The sequence below is a fragment of the Aulostomus chinensis genome, chromosome 1, assembly GCF_037954235.1.
Source record: "Aulostomus chinensis isolate RoL2024-O1b breed Wild chromosome 1, RoL_Achi_v1.0, whole genome shotgun sequence".
Classification (NCBI taxonomy): Eukaryota; Metazoa; Chordata; class Actinopteri; order Syngnathiformes; family Aulostomidae; genus Aulostomus; species Aulostomus chinensis.
In genome coordinates, this window is record NC_141320.1 from 28,342,760 (window position 1) to 28,360,475 (window position 17,716).

A 17,716-nucleotide genomic window follows, 5' to 3' on the forward strand; every position below is an offset into this window, starting at 1 on the left:
TCCTTGACACAACTGACTACCAGGACAAGATCAGTTCTCTTCTCAGTGACATTCACACATATGAGACCTTAAAACGCGACTGAGTTGCTGCTGCCAGCACAGTCCATTAGCATCTGAGTGGTCGGTGAAACTCCCTAACGACCACCCCTGAAACTCCCTGACACCGCACAACGTCTGTCGTTTGGGGAGGCCAGGTGAGTCTCGGGAGGGTCGTTTCCACCACATTAGCACTGACCACTCCCACATAGGTTTATAAGCTGGAGTTTCCACACTCTCCACTAGAACTGAAGAAGCTTCTCGGATGAGAGGTGAAACGTCTTCAAGATAAACTTACGTCCACTTGACCAGATTTTACTTCGCTTCGATCTACGATGACCTGGATGAATGAGAACCTACACAGACATCCCTAAAATGAAGAAAATAAATGTTGTGTCTGTGTTTGTGTTCCTGCATCAGTTAAACAGTGACTCTACCAGAGGGGGTGTAGCTCAGTGGTAGAGCGCATGCTGAGCATGTATGAGGCCCTGGGTTCAATCCCTGGCATCTCCAGCTGGTCCTTTGTAGCCTTCATCTTGTCAGCTAAAGTGATCCTTAAATGTGACAACAGTCGATTCACTATCAGAAGACATCTTCTACATGTTCAAGTTGGGCGAACTTTCCACAAATATTCAAAATTACTTTTGAAAATGAAAACATAGATCAAACCTGCCCTGTCAATCACCCACAATGGGCGGGTCATCCCACTCCCTATCAGGTTCCCCACTCCGTGACCCTCTCCCTATCAGGACTAGAAATCCATTGGGGTCTCCCTGCTCAGGTAGGAGTCCTGCCCACGACGTGAAGCTGTTGATGTTCTAGAGGAGACAACATCTGATCTTTGTTAGATCCACCAGTCAAAGGTTTTCTTTAAAGGCTGTAGCAGCTGAGAATGAGGAATTAATAACCATCTTAGTGAGGACATTTTGAAACATGATGACATTTTATTGACTTGTAGCACTGCAAAAATCATCTCCCCTCCAAAAACCCTCTTCTCCAACTCTGTACTCAAGTTGTCTCCTCATCAGGCACCACAGGATCCAGGACGTTCAGTCAAAAAATCATTAGTGATTTTAAAAATGTCCATCAAACACAAAATAAGACTTCAAACAGGTTTACAACTTTATTTGATGTTGACACATTTTGTCCACTTTGCCTCCACACTGTCCTTCATCACAGCATTTAACATCAGGACTGCTCCCAGATCAGCTCCATGACCTCATCCCTGCACCAGAGTACCGCTCAAGTTCATCAAGGATGGCCAACATGAGAGGGTCTAGATTCACCTCCATCTTTGGAGGTTGTTGGATTTCCTCCTGAGGACCGTCAGGCTGTTTCCTTACTTTGCTGTGACCCAACAGCAGACAGCAACAAGGACTGTGGTGCACTTGGTAAAATCACCATCTGGAGTCTGGACCAAGATGCTGATGTGATCCTTTGATGAGTTTAGAATCAGTCAGAGATCAAAGACTGGAGCAGGAATTCAATGCACAGAACCCAGAGATCAAAGACAGAATTCAGACATCAAACACAGAATTCAACGATCAATCAATTTGAGGAACCAGCATCTCATGTGAAGATGCTTCTGAACTCATGAAGTGAAATCCTAACAAATAGAGATGAATGAGTCCAACTGGGACTGGCGACCTGTCCAGGGTGTACCCCGCCTCTTGCCCGTAGATGCTGGGATAGGCTCCAGCCCCCCCGCGACCCTTAATAGTAAGGAATAAGCGGAAGATGACGATGGATGATGGATGGAGTCCAACTGGACCTGAACAGGAGAGAAATAAAGGAGTTGTTATGTAATTGTTATTGATTTCCAGGCCAGGTGAGGGTTGGATTTTGTTCGTCCATGTTGAAGTGAACTGACAGTGGGACTGAGGACCTGGGCTGAAGTCCAGCTCACTGCTGGTTTAATAAAACCACCTGATTGTTTTTCCTATCAGCTCTGATCTGATGGAAGAAACAAAAAGCCAAACTTCATTCGTCCGTGTCCAAACTCCACGTCTGTTGATGTGCAGCACTCCAGTTATTTGTTTCTTTCCAGACAGAAGCAGGTTGGTGGAGGAATAAAACCTCAACAGTGAACAAACAGCAATGAGAGAAGTGAATCCTGCACTCAGAGAAGTTGTGTCTGCACTCGCCAGCCAGGAAACGCGTCTATCTTCTGTGTGACTGAGGCAGCTGCTCAGAGCTGCGTTTCTCAGCTGTGTGGGGGCGGGACTCTGTGTGCCCCGGCTCAACCACGAGACCTCTGTGTACACTGTCAAGAAAAAAAACTATAAAAAAACGGTAAAAAGTCTGGCAGCAGAGTTTCCAGACGAATACCGTCAAATTACAGTGATGAACTGTTCCACAAAATTACATGGAATAACCTCAACCTCATTAACCTCAACCTCATTATTTATGCAAGTGCATGAGTTGACGGAGATCAGTTGCAGTTGTTTATCTGGCAACCTCATTTAACTACTACTCGGTGATTGGCTGCCCTCACTGTCACTGAAAAGAAAGTACTCCCACTTTCTCGGCTAACTGTCGCCAGTGCTAAGTGTGACGGCTACTGTCAATTGACAACATTCCATATCATACAACAACATTCGTAAGATAAGATACCAAGTAGCCACGGCCCATTCGCAGATCCAGCCGTATATGCAGCGGCGGGGTGACCGTCGGGACAACTGGGAGTTTTCCTGGTGGCCTGGCCCCTTGGTAGCCTGCCTGGCTGGCGAGATTCCTTCCCCCTCAAGCCAGGCCAGGCCAGCTAGCGACAGACAGCGCAGATAAAACAAAGGTGTCAATTGTATCGAGGCCATTCCTTCAATCAATCTGCTCAGTCAGTGCTGCTGCTGCAGGCTCCAGTTGCGACACAAGAGCGCTGCACTCACTCGGCTCGCTCGCATAATCGCCCCCCCCCCCCCCCCGAAATATGTCAAAGGGGTGTGTGTGAGTGGGGGGGGGGCACTGACTGAACTGTGACGTAACACTTCAGCCAAAATCGCATTGGTCCATTTTCCCACGGCGATTCAAAAAAGGGGAGATCCTTCAAACAGAGGTTATGACACTGCCTCACACTTGGTGTGTGTTCCCCACAGCTGGGGGACGTTGAAGAAACACCAAAAACACAAAAACAATGATTTTCATTCTAGGTGCCCTTTAATTGTTGATAAATGTGAATTAAACTGCAGGAAAAAAGGCCCATCACGTAAAAACACATGAAGAACAAGGACCTTTCAGGTTCTTCTCTAAGTTCAGGGCTCTTACTGGTTCATGTATGAAACAAACCAGTCTATGAGCAGGAATTTCCCATTAAAAAGTTCATTTGACAGTGGAAAAGCAAGCATAGTGATTAAAATTGCCAAGTTTAAGGTCAATCACTGTCAATTGAAGCTATTTAGTTGTTACTTTATGAAACTGAGCCAACTTTCTACAGTGATTTCCTGTTAGATTCTGGTTTCTCCAAGTATAAAAACTACAACAATGTATAAACACAGAATCTGTACTTTGAACAATAGAGAATTTCTACATATTTACAGTATTACTCCATCACTTTAGAGGATTGGAATGTAAAATAATCATTGGACAATGGAAATCATTTATCCTTTAACGAAACAACTTCAGTGCAGAGTTGATAACTGCACTTCAAAATTTGAACTGGTGTCCACATCAATGTGGAATTTGAGGAGGCCACAGCCACCAAATTTCCCAGAGTTCTTGACTATTTGCAGTCTCTTCCCTTGGAGAAGTCAAGTGGAACTACAAGACAAGGAGCAGAAATCCAAGCTGCTGGTGGACCACGTGGTGCTGTGTTGATGCTACTTTCACACTCAAAGGGGATCGTGCAGGAATGTTCCACACGGTTGACCAAACTTCCATTGCAGAAGAGATTCAGGCAGTTCCACCCACGCCATGCATCCTTGTATGCTGTAAGTGTGAGGCAATACAATACAGTATGTTTCAGTGACATACATTTAGACAGAAGACCTTGGTTTATTGGGTGATGTTTATTGACATGCCAATTGGATTGTGGTGCCAATATGGCTGACTTGGTCGGTGTAAATCTTATCATCACAAAACAAAGTACACACAAATGTTCAAATTACTTTTCTAGACTTTAGTCCCCAAAGGAATTTCAGGCACCTGAAAGTGACTTTCATAAATCTGTGTGTCTGTGTACAGTACATGTCCCAAAAATGGAAAATAAAATTATTGGTCCCCAATCTCAAGGATAAAATTACGCTACAGTGATGTAGTGAGAGTTGCTACAAACCTCAAAATGATGCTACAGTGATGTAGTGAGAGTTTCTACTAAACTTAAAATAATGCAACAGTATTGTAGTAAGAGTTGCTACGAACCTCAAAATAATGCGACAGTCATGTAGTGAGAGTTGCTACTAACCTCAAAATAATGCGACAGTGATGTCGGAAGAATTGCTAATGATCTCCAAATGATGCTACAGTGATGTAGTAAGAATTGCTAATGAACTCAAAATGATGCTCACAGTAATGTAGTAATAGTTGCGAATAAACTCAGTGATGCTGAATGTAATGTAGTAAGAGTTGATACAAACCTAAAAATGCGACAGTGATGTGGGAAGAATTGCTAATGATCTCAAAATGATGCGACAGTGCTGTAGTAAGAATTACTAATAAACTCAAAATGATGCTAACAGTAATGGAGTGATAGTTGCTAATAAACTCAGTGATGCTGATAGTAATGTAGTGAGGGTTGCAACAAACCTTAAAATAATGACACAGTAATGTGGTAAGAGTTGCTACGAACCTAAAAATAATGCGACAGTGATGTCAGAAGAATTGCTAATGATCTCAAAATGAGGTGACAGTGATATTCTTAAGACTTGCGAATAAACTCAAAATGGTACTGACGGTAATGTAGTGATAGTTGCTAATAAACTCAGTGATGCTTACAGTAATGTAGTAAGTGTTTCGAACAACCTCAAAGTGATGCTGACAGTCATGTAGTAAGAGTTGCTACGAACCTCAAAATAATGTGACAGTGATGTCGGAAGAATTGCTAAAGCTCTCAAAATGATGCGACAGTGATGTAGTAAGAATTGATACCAATCTCAAAATAATGCGACAGTGATGTCGTAAGAATAGCTAATGAACTAAAAATGAGGCTAAAAGTAATGTAGTGAGAGTTGCTAATAAACTCAGGGATGCTTACAGTAATGTAGAAAGTGTTTACAACAACCTCAAAGTGATGCTGACAGTCACGTAGTAAGAGTTGGTACGAACCTTAAAATAATGCAACAATAATGTAGTAAGAGTTGCTACGAATATCAAAATAATGCGACAGTGATGTCAGAAGAATTGCTAATGAACTCAAAATGATGGTAACAGTAATGTAGTGAAAGTTTTGAATAACCTAAAAGTGATGTTGACACTCATGCGGTTAGAGTTGCGAGTAACCTAAAAATGATGCTGACAGTAATATAGTAAGAGTTGCTAATAACCTCAAAATAATGCGACAGTGATGTCTTAAGAATTGCTAATGATCTCAAAATGATGCGACAGTGATCAAGTAAAAATTGCTAATGAACTCAAAATGATGCCAACAGTAATGGAGTGAAAGTTTCGAATAACCTCAAAGTGATGCTGAAAGTCATGTAGTAAGGGTTGCTACGAACCTCAAAATAATGCGAAAGTGACATCGGAAGAATTGGTAATGATCTCAAAATGATGCTACAGTGATGTCATAAGAATTGCGAATGACCTCAAAATGATGCGACAGTGATGTCGTAAGAATTGCTAATGAACTCAGTGATGCTTACAATAATGTAGAAAGTGTTTCTAACAACCTCAAAGTGATGCTGACAGTGATGTAGTAAGAGTTGCTACTAAACTCAAAATAATGCAATAGTAATGTAGTAAGAGTTGCTACGAACCTCAAAAAATGCGAAAGTGATGTCAGAAGAATTGCTCAAGATCTCAAAATGATGCGACAGTGATGTAGTAAGAATTGTTAATGAACTCAAAATGATGCTAACATTAATGTAGTGAAAGTTTCGAATAACCTCAAAGTGATGCTGACAGTCATGTGGTTATAGTTGCGAGTAACCTAAAAATGATGCTGACAGTGATGTCGTAAGAATTGCTATTAAACTCAAAACGATGCTAACAGTAACGAAGTGATAGTTGCTAAAAAACTCAGTGATGCTTACAGTAATGTAGTCAGTGTTTCGAACAACCTCAAAGTGATGCTGACAGTCATGTAGTAAGAGTTGCTACTAACCTCAAAATAATGCTACAGTGATGTCGTAAGAATTGCTCATGAACTCAAAATGATGCTAACAGTAATGTAGTGAGAGTTGCGAATAAACTCAGTGATGCTTACAGTAATGCAGTAAGTGTTTCAAACAACCTCAAAGTGATGCTGACAGTCATGTGGTTAGAGTTGCTACGAACCTTAAAATAATGCGACAGTGATGTCGGAAGAATTGCTAATGATCCCAAAATGATGCGACAGTGATGTAGTAAATATTGCTAATTAACTCAAAATGATGCCAACAGTAATGGAGTAAAGTTTCGAATAACCTCAAAGTGATGCTGACAGTCATGTAGTAAGAGTTGCTACAAACCTCAAAATAATGCTACAGTGATGTAGTAAGAGTTGCTACGAACCTCAAAATATTGCGACAGTGATGTCAGAAGAATTGATAATTATCTGAAAATGATGCTAACTGTAATGTAGTGAAAGTTTCGAATAACCTCAAAGTGATGCTGACAGTCATGTGGTTTGAGTTGCGAGTAACCTAAAAATGATGCTGACAGTGATGTAGTAAGAGTTGCTAATAACCTCAAAATAATGCTACAGTGATGTAGTAAGAGTTGCTACGAACCTCAAAATAATGCGACAGTGATGTCGGAAGAATTGCTAATGATCTCAAAATGATGCGACGGTGATGTAGTAAGAATTGCTAATGTACTCAAAATGATGCGAATAATAATGGAGTGAAAGTTTCGAATAACCTCAAAGTGATGCTGACAGTCATGCTGTTGGAGTTGCAAGTAACCTAAAAATGATGCTGACAGTGATGTCTTAAGAACTGCTATTAAACTCAAAAAGATGCTAACAGTAACGTAGTGATAGTTGCTAAAAAACTCAGTGATGCTTACAGTAATGTAGTAAGTGTTTCAAACAACCTCAAACTGATGCTGACAGTCATGTAGTAAGAGTTGCTACAAACCTCAAAATAATGCTACAGTGATGTAGTAAGAGTTGCTACAAACCTCAAAATAATGCTACAGTGAAGTCGTAAGAATTGCTTATGAACTCAAAATGATGCTAACAGTAATGTAGTGAGAGTTGCTAATAAACTCAGTGATGCTGAAAGTAATGTAGTAAGTGTTTCGAACAACCTCAAAGTGATGCTGACAGTCATGTGGTTAGAGTTGCTACGAACCATAAAATAATGCAACAGTAACGTATTAAGAGTTGCTACGAATATCAAAATAATGTGACAGTGATGTCAGAAGAATTGGTAATGATCTCAAAATGATGCGACAGTGATGTCGTAAGAATTGCTTATCATCTCAAAAGGATGCTAACAGTAATGTAGTGATAGTTGCTAATAAACTCAAAGTGATGCTGACAGTCATGCAGTAAGAGTTGCTACGAACCTCAAAATGATGCTGACAGTCATGTAGTAAGAATTGCTAATGAACTCAAAATGATGTTAAAAATGACGTAGTGATAGTTGATAAATTCAGTGAAGCTTACAGTTATGTAGTAAGTGTTTCGAAAAACCTCAGAGTGATGCTGACAGTCATGTAGTAAGTGTTGCTAATGAACTCAAAATGATGCTAACAGTCATGTAGTGATGGTTACTAATAAACTCAGTGATGCTTGCAGTAATGTACTGTTTCGAACAACCTCAAAGTGATGCTGACAGTCATGTAGTAAGAGTTGCTACAAACCTCAAAATAATGCGACAGTGATGTCGGAAGAATTGCCATTAACCTCAAAATGATGCTAACAGTAATGTAGTGATAGTTGCTAATAAACTCAGTGATGCTGACAGTAATGTAGTAAATGTTTCGAACAACCTCAAAGTGATGCTGACAGTAATGTAGTAAGAGTTGCTACGAATATCAAAATAATGCGACAGTGATGTCAGAAGAATTGATAATGATCTCAAAATGATGCTAACTGTAATGTAGTGAAAGTTTCGAATAACCTCAAAGTGATGCTGACAGTCATGTGGTTTGAGTTGCGAGTAACCTAAAAATGATGCTGAAAGTAATGTAGTTAGAGTTATTAATAACCTCAAAATAATGCTACAGTGATGTAGTAAGAGTTGCTACGAACCTCAAAATAATGCGACAGTGATGTCGGAAGAATTGCTAATGATCTCAAAATGATGCGACAGTGATGTAGTAAGAATTGCCAATGTACTCAAAATGATGCGAATAGTAATGGAGTGAAAGTTTCGAATAACCTCAAAGTGATGCTGACAGTCATGCTGTTGGAGTTGCAAGTAACCTAAAAATGATGCTGACAGTGATGTCATAAGAACTGCGATTAAACTCAAAATGATGCGAACAGTGATGATGACAGTAATGTAGTAAGAGTTGGTACGAACCTTAAAATAATGCAACAATAATGTAGTAAGAGTTGCTACGAACCGCAAAATAATGTGACAGTGATGTCGCATGAATTTCTAATGAACTCAAAATGATGCTAACAATAATGGAGTGAAAGTTTCTAATAACCTAAAAATGAAGCTGATAGTGATGTCGTAAGAAATACTATTAAACTCAAAATGATGCGAACAGTAACGTAGTGATAGTTGATAATAAACTCAGTGATGCTTACAGTAATGTAGTAAGTGTTTTGAACTACCTCAGAGTGATGCTGACAGTCATGTAGTAAGAGTTGCTACAAACCTCAAAATAATGCTACAGTGAAGTCGTAAGAATAGCTAATGAACTCAAAATGATGCGACAGTGATGTAGTAAGAATTGCTAATGAACTCAAAATGATGCTAACAGATATGGAGTGAAAGTTTCGAGTAACCTCAAAGTGATGCTGACAGTCCTGTAGTAAGTGTTGCTTCGAAAAACCTAAAGGTGATGCTGACAGTCATTTAGTAAGAGTTGCTATTGAACTCAATTCAATGCTACAGTGATGTCGTGGGAATTGGTCATAAACTCAAAATGATGCTAACAGTAATGTAGTGATAGTTGCTAATAAACTCAAAGTGATGCTGACAGTAATGTAGTAAGAGTTGCTAGGAACCTTAAAATAATGCAAAAATAATGTAGTAAGAGTTGCTACGAAACTCAAAATATTGCGGCACAGATGTCAGAAGAATTGCTGATGATCTCAAAATGATGCGACAGTGATTTAGTAAGAATTGCTAATGAACTCAAAATGATGCAAACAGTAATGGAGTGAACGTTTAGAATAACCTCAAAGTGATGCTGACAGTCATGTAGTAAGAATTGCTACGAACCTCAAAATAATGCGACAGTGATGTCGGAAGAATTGCTAATGAACTCAAGATTATGCTAACAGTAATGTAGTGATAGTTGCTAAGAAACTCAGTGATGCTTACAGTAATGTAGTAAGAGTTTCGAAAAACCTCAAAGTGATGCTGACAGTCATTTAGTAAGAGTTGCTAATGAACTCAATTTAATGCTAAAGTGATGTCGTGAGAATTGCTCATACACTCAAAATGATGCTAACAGTAATTTAGTGATAGTTGCTAATAAACTCAAAGTGATGCTGACAGTAATGTAGTAAGAGTTTCTACGAACCTTAAAATAATGCAAAGATAATGTAGTAAGAGTTGCTACGAATCTCAAAATAATGCGACAGTGATGTCAGAAGAATTGCTCATGAACTCAAGATGATGCTAACAGTAATGTAGTGATAGTTGCTAATCAACTCAGTGATGCTGACAGTGATGTAGTAAGTGTTTTGAACAACCTCAAAGTGATGCTGACAGTCATGTAAGAAGAGTTGCTACGAACCTCAAAATAATGTGACAGTGATGTCAGAAGAAATGCTAATGACCTCAAAATGATGCGACAGTGATGTAGTAAGAATTGCTAATGAACTCAAAATGATGCTAACAGCAATGGAGTGAAACTTTCGAATAACCTCAAAGTGATGCTTACAGTCATGGAGTAAGTGTTGCTACGAACCTCAAAATAATGCGACAGTAATGTAGTAAAAGTTGCTACGAACCTCAAAATATTGCGACAGTGATGTCGGAAGAATTGCTAATGAACTCAAGATGATGCTAACAGTAATGGAGTGAAACTTTCGAAAAACCTCAAAGTGATGCTGATAGTCATGTACTAAGAGTTGCTACGAACCTCAAAATAATGCGACAGAAATGTCGTAAAAGTTGCTACGAACCTCAAAATATTGCGAAAGTGATGTCGGAAGAATTGCTAATGAACTCAAGATGATGCTAAAAGTAATGGAGTGAAACTTTCGAATAACCTCAAAGTGATGCTGACAGTCATGTAGTAAGAGTTTCTACGAACCTTAAAATAATGCAAAGATAATGTAGTAAGAGTTGCTACGAACCTCAAAATAATGTGACAGTGATGTCAGAAGAAATGCTAATGACCTCAAAATGATGCGACAGTGATGTAGTAAGAATTGCTAATGAACTCAAAATGATGCTAACAGTAATGGAGTGAAACTTTCGAATAACCTCAAAGTGATGCTTACAGTCATGAAGTAAGTGTTGCTACGAACCTCAAAATAATGCGACAGTAATGTAGTAAAAGTTGCTACGAACCTCAAAATATTGCGACATTGATGTCGGAAGAATTGCTAATGAACTCAAAATGATGCTAACGGTAATGTAGTGATAGTTGCTAATCAATACAGTGATGCTTACAGTAATGTAGGAAGTGTTTGGAATAACCTCAAAGTGATGGTGAAAGTCATGTAGGAAAAGTTGCTACGAATCTCAAAATAATGCGACAGTGATGTCAGAAGAATTGCTCATTAACTCAAAATGATGCTAACAGTAATGTAGTGATAGTTGCTAATCAACTCAGTGATGCTGACAGTGATGTAGTAAGTGTTTCGAATAACCTCATAGTGATGGTGAAAGTCATGTAGGAAGAGTTGCTACGAATCTCAAAATAATGCGTCCGTGATGTCAGAAGAATTGCTAAAGATCTAAAAATGATGCGACAGTGATTTAGTAAGAATTGCACATGAACTCAAAATGATGCTAACAGTAATGGAGTGAACGTTTCGAATAACCTCAAAGTGATGCTGACAGTCATGTACTAAGACTTGCGACGAACCTGAATATAATGCAACAGTAATGAAGTAAAAGTTGCTACGAACATCAAAATATTGCGACAGTGATGTCGGAAGAATTGCTAATGAACTTAAAATGATGCTAACAGTAATGTAGTGATAGTTGCTAATCAACTCAGTGATGCTGACAGTGATGTAGTAAGTGTTTCGAATAACCTCAAAGTGATGCTGACAGTCATGTAGTAAGAGTTGCTATGAACCTCAAAATAATGCGACAGTGATGTCAGAAGAATTGCTAAAGATCTCAAAATGATGCGACAGTGATTTAGTAAGAATTGTTCATGAACTCAAAATGATGCTAACAGTAATGGAGTGATAGTTGCTAATGAACTCAGTGATGCTGACAGTGATGTAGTAAGTGTTTCGAACAACCTCAAAGTGATGCTGACAGTCATGTAGTAAGAGTTGCTACGAACCTTAAACTCATGCAAAAATAATGTAGTAAGAGTTGCTACGAACCTCAAAATAATGTGACAGTGATGTCGGAAGAACTGCTAATGATCTCAAAATGATGCGACAGTGATGGAGTAAGAATTGCTCATGAACTCAAAATGATGCTAACAGTAATGGAGTGAAACTTTCAAATAACCTCAAAGTGATGCTTACAGTCATGTAGTAAGTGTTGCTACGAACCTCAAAATAATGCGACAGTAATGTAGTAAAAGTTGCTACGAACCTCAAAATATTGCGACAGTGATGTCGGAAGAATTGCTAATGAACTCAAAATGATGCTAACAGAAATGTAGTGATAGTTGCTAATCAACTCAGTGATGCTTAAAGTAATGTAGTAAGTGTTTCGAATAACCTCAAAGTGATGCTGACAGTCATGTAGTAAGAGTTGCTACGTACCTTAAAATAATGCAACAATAATGTAGTAAGAGTTGCTACAAACCTCAAAATAATGTGACAGTGATGTCAGAAGTATTGCTAATGATCTCAAAATGATGCGACAGTGATTTAGTAAAAATTGCTAATGAACCAGTCATGTAGTAAGAGTTGCTACGAACCTCAAAATAATGCGACAGTGATGTCAGAAGAATTGCTAAAGCTCTCAAAATGATTCGAAAGTGATTTAGTAAGAATTGCTCATGAACTCAAAATGATGCTAACAGTAATGGAGTGAACGTTTCGAATAACCTCAAAGTGATGCTGACAGTCATGTAGTAAGTGTTGCTACGAACCTCAAAATAATGCGACAGTAATGTAGTAAAAGTTGCGACGAACCTCAAAATATTGCGACAGTGATGTCGGAAGAATTGCTAATGAACTCAAAATGATGCTAACAGTAATGTAGTGATAGTTGCTAATCAACTCAGTGATGCTTAAAGTAATGTAGTAAGTGTTTCGAATAACCTCAAAGTGATGCTGACAGTCATGTAGGAAGAGTTGCTACGTACCTTAAAATAATGCAACAATAATGTAGTAAGTGTTGCTACGAACCTCAAAATAATGCGACAGTAATGTGGTAAAAGTTGCTACGAACCTCAAAATATTGCGACAGTGATGTCGGAGGAATTGCTAATGAACTCAAGATGATGCTAACAGTAATGTAGTGATAGCTGCTAATGAACTCAAAGTGATGCTGACAGTAATGTATTAAGAGTTGCTAAGAACCTTAAAATAATGCAACAATAATGTAGTAAGAGTTGCTACGAACCTCAAAATAATGCGACAGTGATGTCAGAAAAATTGCTAAAGCTCTCAAAATGATTCGAAAGTGATTTAGTAAGAATTGCTCATGAACTCAAAATGATGCTAACAGTAATAGAGTGAAAGTTTCGAATAACCTCAAAATGATGCTGATGGTCATGTAGTAAGAGTTGCTACGAACCTCAAAATAATGCGACAGTGATGTCAGAAGAATTGCAAAAGATCTCAAAATGATGCGACAGTGATTTAGTAAGAATTGCTAATGAACTCAAAATGATGCTAACAGTAATGGAGTGAACGTTTCGAATAACCTCAAAGTGATGCTGACAGTCATGTAGTAACAGTTGCTACGAACCTCAAAATAATGCGACAGTGATGTCGGAAGAATTGCTAATGATCTCAAAATGATGCTGACAGTCATGTAATAAGAGTTGCTACTCACCTCAAAATGATGCTAACAGTAATGTCGTGATAGTTGCTGATGAAGTCAAAGTGATGCTGACAGTAATGTAGTAAGTGTTTCGAACAACCTCAAAGTGATTATGACAGTCTTGTAGCAAGGGTTGCTACGAACCTGAAAATAATGCAACAGTAATGTGGTAAAAGTTGCTACGAACCTCAAAATAATGCGACAGTGATGTCAGAAGAATTGCTAATGATGTCAAAATGATGAGACAGTCATGTAGTAAGAATTGCTAATGAACTCAAAATGATGCTAACAGTAATGGAGTGAAAGTTTCGTATAACCTCAAAGTAATGCTGACTGTCATGTAGTAAGAGTTGCGATGAACCTCAAAATAATGCAACAGTAATGTAGTAAAAGTTGCTACGAACCTCAAAATATTGCGACAGTGATTTCGGAAGAACTGCTAATGAACTCAAAATGATGCTAACAGTAATGTAGTGATAGTTGCTCATCAACTCAGTGATGCTTCCAGTAATGTAGTAAGTGTTTCGAACAACCTCAAAGTGATGCTGACAGTCATGTAGTAAGAGTTGCTACGAACCTCAAAATAATGCGACAGTGATGTCAGTAGAATTGCTAAAGATCTGAAAAAGATGCGACAGTGATTTAGTAAGAATTGCTAATGAACTCAAAATGATGCTAACAGTAATGGAGTGAAAGTTTCGAATAACCTCAAAATGATGCTGACGGTCATGATGCGACAGTGATGTAGTAAGAATTGCTAATGAACTCAAAATGATGCTAAAAGTAATGTAGTGATAGTTGCTAATCAACTCAATGATGCTTACAGTAATGTAGTAACTGTTTCGAACAACCTAAAAGTGATGCTGACAGTCATGTAGGAAGAGTTGCTCCGAACCTCAAAATAATGCGACAGTGATGTCAGAAGAATTGCTAATGATCTCAAAATGATGCGACAGTGATGTAGGAAGAATTGCTAATGAACTCAAAATGATGCTAACAGTAATAGAGTGAACGTTTCGAATAACCTCAAAGTGATGCTGACAGTCATGTAGTAAGAGTTGCTACGAACCTCAAAATTATGCGACAGTGATGTCGGAAGAATTGCTAATGAACTCAAAATGATGCTAACAGTCATGGAGTGAAAGTTTCGAATAACCTCAAAATGATGCTGACAGTCATGTTGTAAGAGTTGCTATGAACCTCAAAATTATGCGACAGTGATGTCGGAAGAATTGCTAATGATCTCATAATGATGTGACAGTGATGTAGTAAGAATTGCTAATGAACTCAAAATGATGCTAACAGTAATGGAGTGAAAGTTTCGAATAACCTCAAAGTGATGCTGACAGTCATGTGGTTTGAGTTGCGAGTAAATTAAAAATGATGCTGACAGTGATGTTGTTAGAATTGCTATTGAATTTAAAACGATGCTAACAGTCACGTAGTGATAGTTGCTAATATACTAAGTGATGCTTACAGTAATGTAGTAAGTATTTCGAACAACCTCAAAGTGATGGTGACAGTAATGTAGTAAGAGTTGCTACAAACCTTTAAATAATGCAACAGTAATGTAGTAAAAGTTGCTACGAACCTCAACATAACGTGACAGTGATGTCATAAGAATTGCTAATGAACTCAAAATGATGCTAACAGTAATAGAGTGAAAGTTTCGAATAACCTCAAAATGATGCTGACAGTCATGTTGTAAGAGTTGCTATGAACCTCAAAATAATGCGACAGTGATGTAGTAAAAGTTGCTACGAACCTCAAAATTTTGCGACAGTGATGTCGGAAGAATTTCTAATGAACTCAAAATTATGCTAAAAGTAATGTAGTGATAATTGCTAATCAACTCAGTGATGCGTAAAGTAATGTAGTAAGTGTTTGGAACAACCTCAAAGTGATGCTGACAGTCATGTAGTAAGAGTTGCTACTAACCTCAATTTAATGCTACAGTGATGTCTATATATTGCTAATAAACTCAAAATGATGCTAAAAGTAATGTATTGATAGTTGCTAATGAACTCAAAGTGATGCTGACAGTAATGTAGTAAGAGTTGCTACGAACGTTTAAATAATGCAACAGTAATGTAGTAAAAGTTGCTACGAACCTCAACATAATGCGACAGTGATGTCAGAAGAATTGCTAATTAACTCAAAATGATGCGACAGTGATGTAGTAAGAATTGCTAATGAACTCAAAATGATGCTAAAAGTAATGTAGTGATAGTTGCTAATCAACTCAGTGACGCTGACAGTAATGTAGTAACTGTTTCGAACAACCTAAAAGTGATGCTGAAAGTCATGTAGGAAGAGTTGCTACGAACCTTTAAATAATGAAACAGTAATGTAGTAAAAGTTGCGACGAACCTCAAAATAATGCGACAGTGATGTCAGAAGAATTGCTAATGATGTCAAAATGATGCGACAGTCATGTAGTAAGAATTGCTCACGAATTCAAAATGATGCTAACAGTAATGGAGTGAAAGTTTCGAATAACCTCAAAGTAATGCTGACGGTCATGTAGTAAGAGTTGCTACGAACCTCAAAATAATGCGACAGTGATGTCGGAAGAATTGCTAATGATCTCAAAATGATGCGACAGTGATGTAGTAAAAGTTGCTACGAACCTCAAAATAATGCCACAGTGATGTCAGAAGAATTGCTAATGATGTCAAAATGATGCGACAGTCATGTAGTAAGAATTGCTAATGAACTCAAAATGATGCTAACAGTAATGGAGTGAAAGTTTCGAATAACCTCAAAGTAATGCTGACGGTCATGTAGTAAGAGTTGCTACGAACCTCAAAATAATGCGAAAGTGATGTCGGAAGAATTGCTAATGATCTCAAAATGATGCAACAGTGATGTAGTAAGAATTGCACATGAACTCAAAATGATGCTAACAGTAATGGAGTGAACATTTCGAATAACCTCAAAGTGATGCTGACAGTCATGTAGTAAGAGTTGCTACGAACCTCAAAATAATGCGACAGTGATGTCAGAAGAATTGCTAAAGATCTCAAAATGATGCGACAGTGATTTAGTAAGAATTGCTGATGAACTCAAAATGATGCTAACAGTAATGGATTGAACGTTTCGAAGAACCTCAAAATAATGCGACAGTGATGTAGTAAAAGTTGCTCCGAACCTCAAAATAGTGCGACAGTGATGTCAGAAGAATTGCTAATGATCTCAAAATGATGCGACAGTGATGTAGTAAGAATTGCTAATGAACTCAAAATAATGCGAACAGTAATGGAGTGAAAGTTTCGAATAACCTCAAAATGATGCTGACGGTCATGTAGTAAGAGTTACTACGAACCTCAAAATAATGCTACAGTGATGTAGTAAGAATTGCTAATGAACTCAAAATGATGCTAACAGTAATGGAGTGAAAGTTTCGAATAACCTCAAAGTGATGCTGACAGTCATGTAGGAAGAGTTGCTACGAACCTTTAAATAATGAAACAGTAATGTAGTAAAAGTTGCGACGAACCTCAAAATAATGCGACAGTGATGTCAGAAGAATTGCTAATGATGTCAAAATGATGCGACAGTCATGTAGTAAGAATTGCTCATGAATTCAAAATGATGCTAACAGTAATGGAGTGAAAGTTTCGAATAACCTCAAAGTAATGCTGACGGTCATGTAGTAAGAGTTGCTACGAACCTCAAAATAATGCGACAGTGATGTCGGAAGAATTGCTAATGATCTCAAAATGATGCGACAGTGATGTAGTAAAAGTTGCTACGAACCTCAAAATAATGCCACAGTGATGTCAGAAGAATTGCTAATGATGTCAAAATGATGCAACAGTGATGTAGTAAGAATTGCACATGAACTCAAAATGATGCTAACAGTAATGGAGTGAACATTTCGAATAACCTCAAAGTGATGCTGACAGTCATGTAGTAAGAGTTGCTACGAACCTCAAAATAATGCGACAGTGATGTCAGAAGAATTGCTAAAGATCTCAAAATGATGCGACAGTGATTTAGTAAGAATTGCTGATGAACTCAAAATGATGCTAACAGTAATGGATTGAACGTTTCGAAGAACCTCAAAGTGATGCTGACAGTCATGTAGTAAGAGTTGCTACGAACCTCAAAATAATGCGACAGTGATGTCGGAAGAATTGCTAATGATCTCAAAATGATGTGACAGTGATGTAGTAAGAACTGCTATTGAACTCAAAACGATGCTAACAGTAACGTAGTGATAGTTGCTAATAAACTCAGTGTTGCTTACAGTCATGTAGTAAGTGTTTCGAAGAACCTCAAAG

The 17,716-nt window shown here is 38.2% G+C and overlaps 1 non-coding gene across 1 annotated transcript; it reads left to right on the plus strand.

Annotated features, from left to right (window-relative positions):
- The first annotated feature begins 477 nt into the window (after window positions 1-477).
- On the plus strand, window positions 478-549 carry trnaa-agc (transfer RNA alanine (anticodon AGC)). The gene has a single exon. It is a non-coding gene; the product is annotated as a tRNA-Ala (tRNA).
- The last annotated feature ends 17,167 nt before the right edge of the window (window positions 550-17,716 follow it).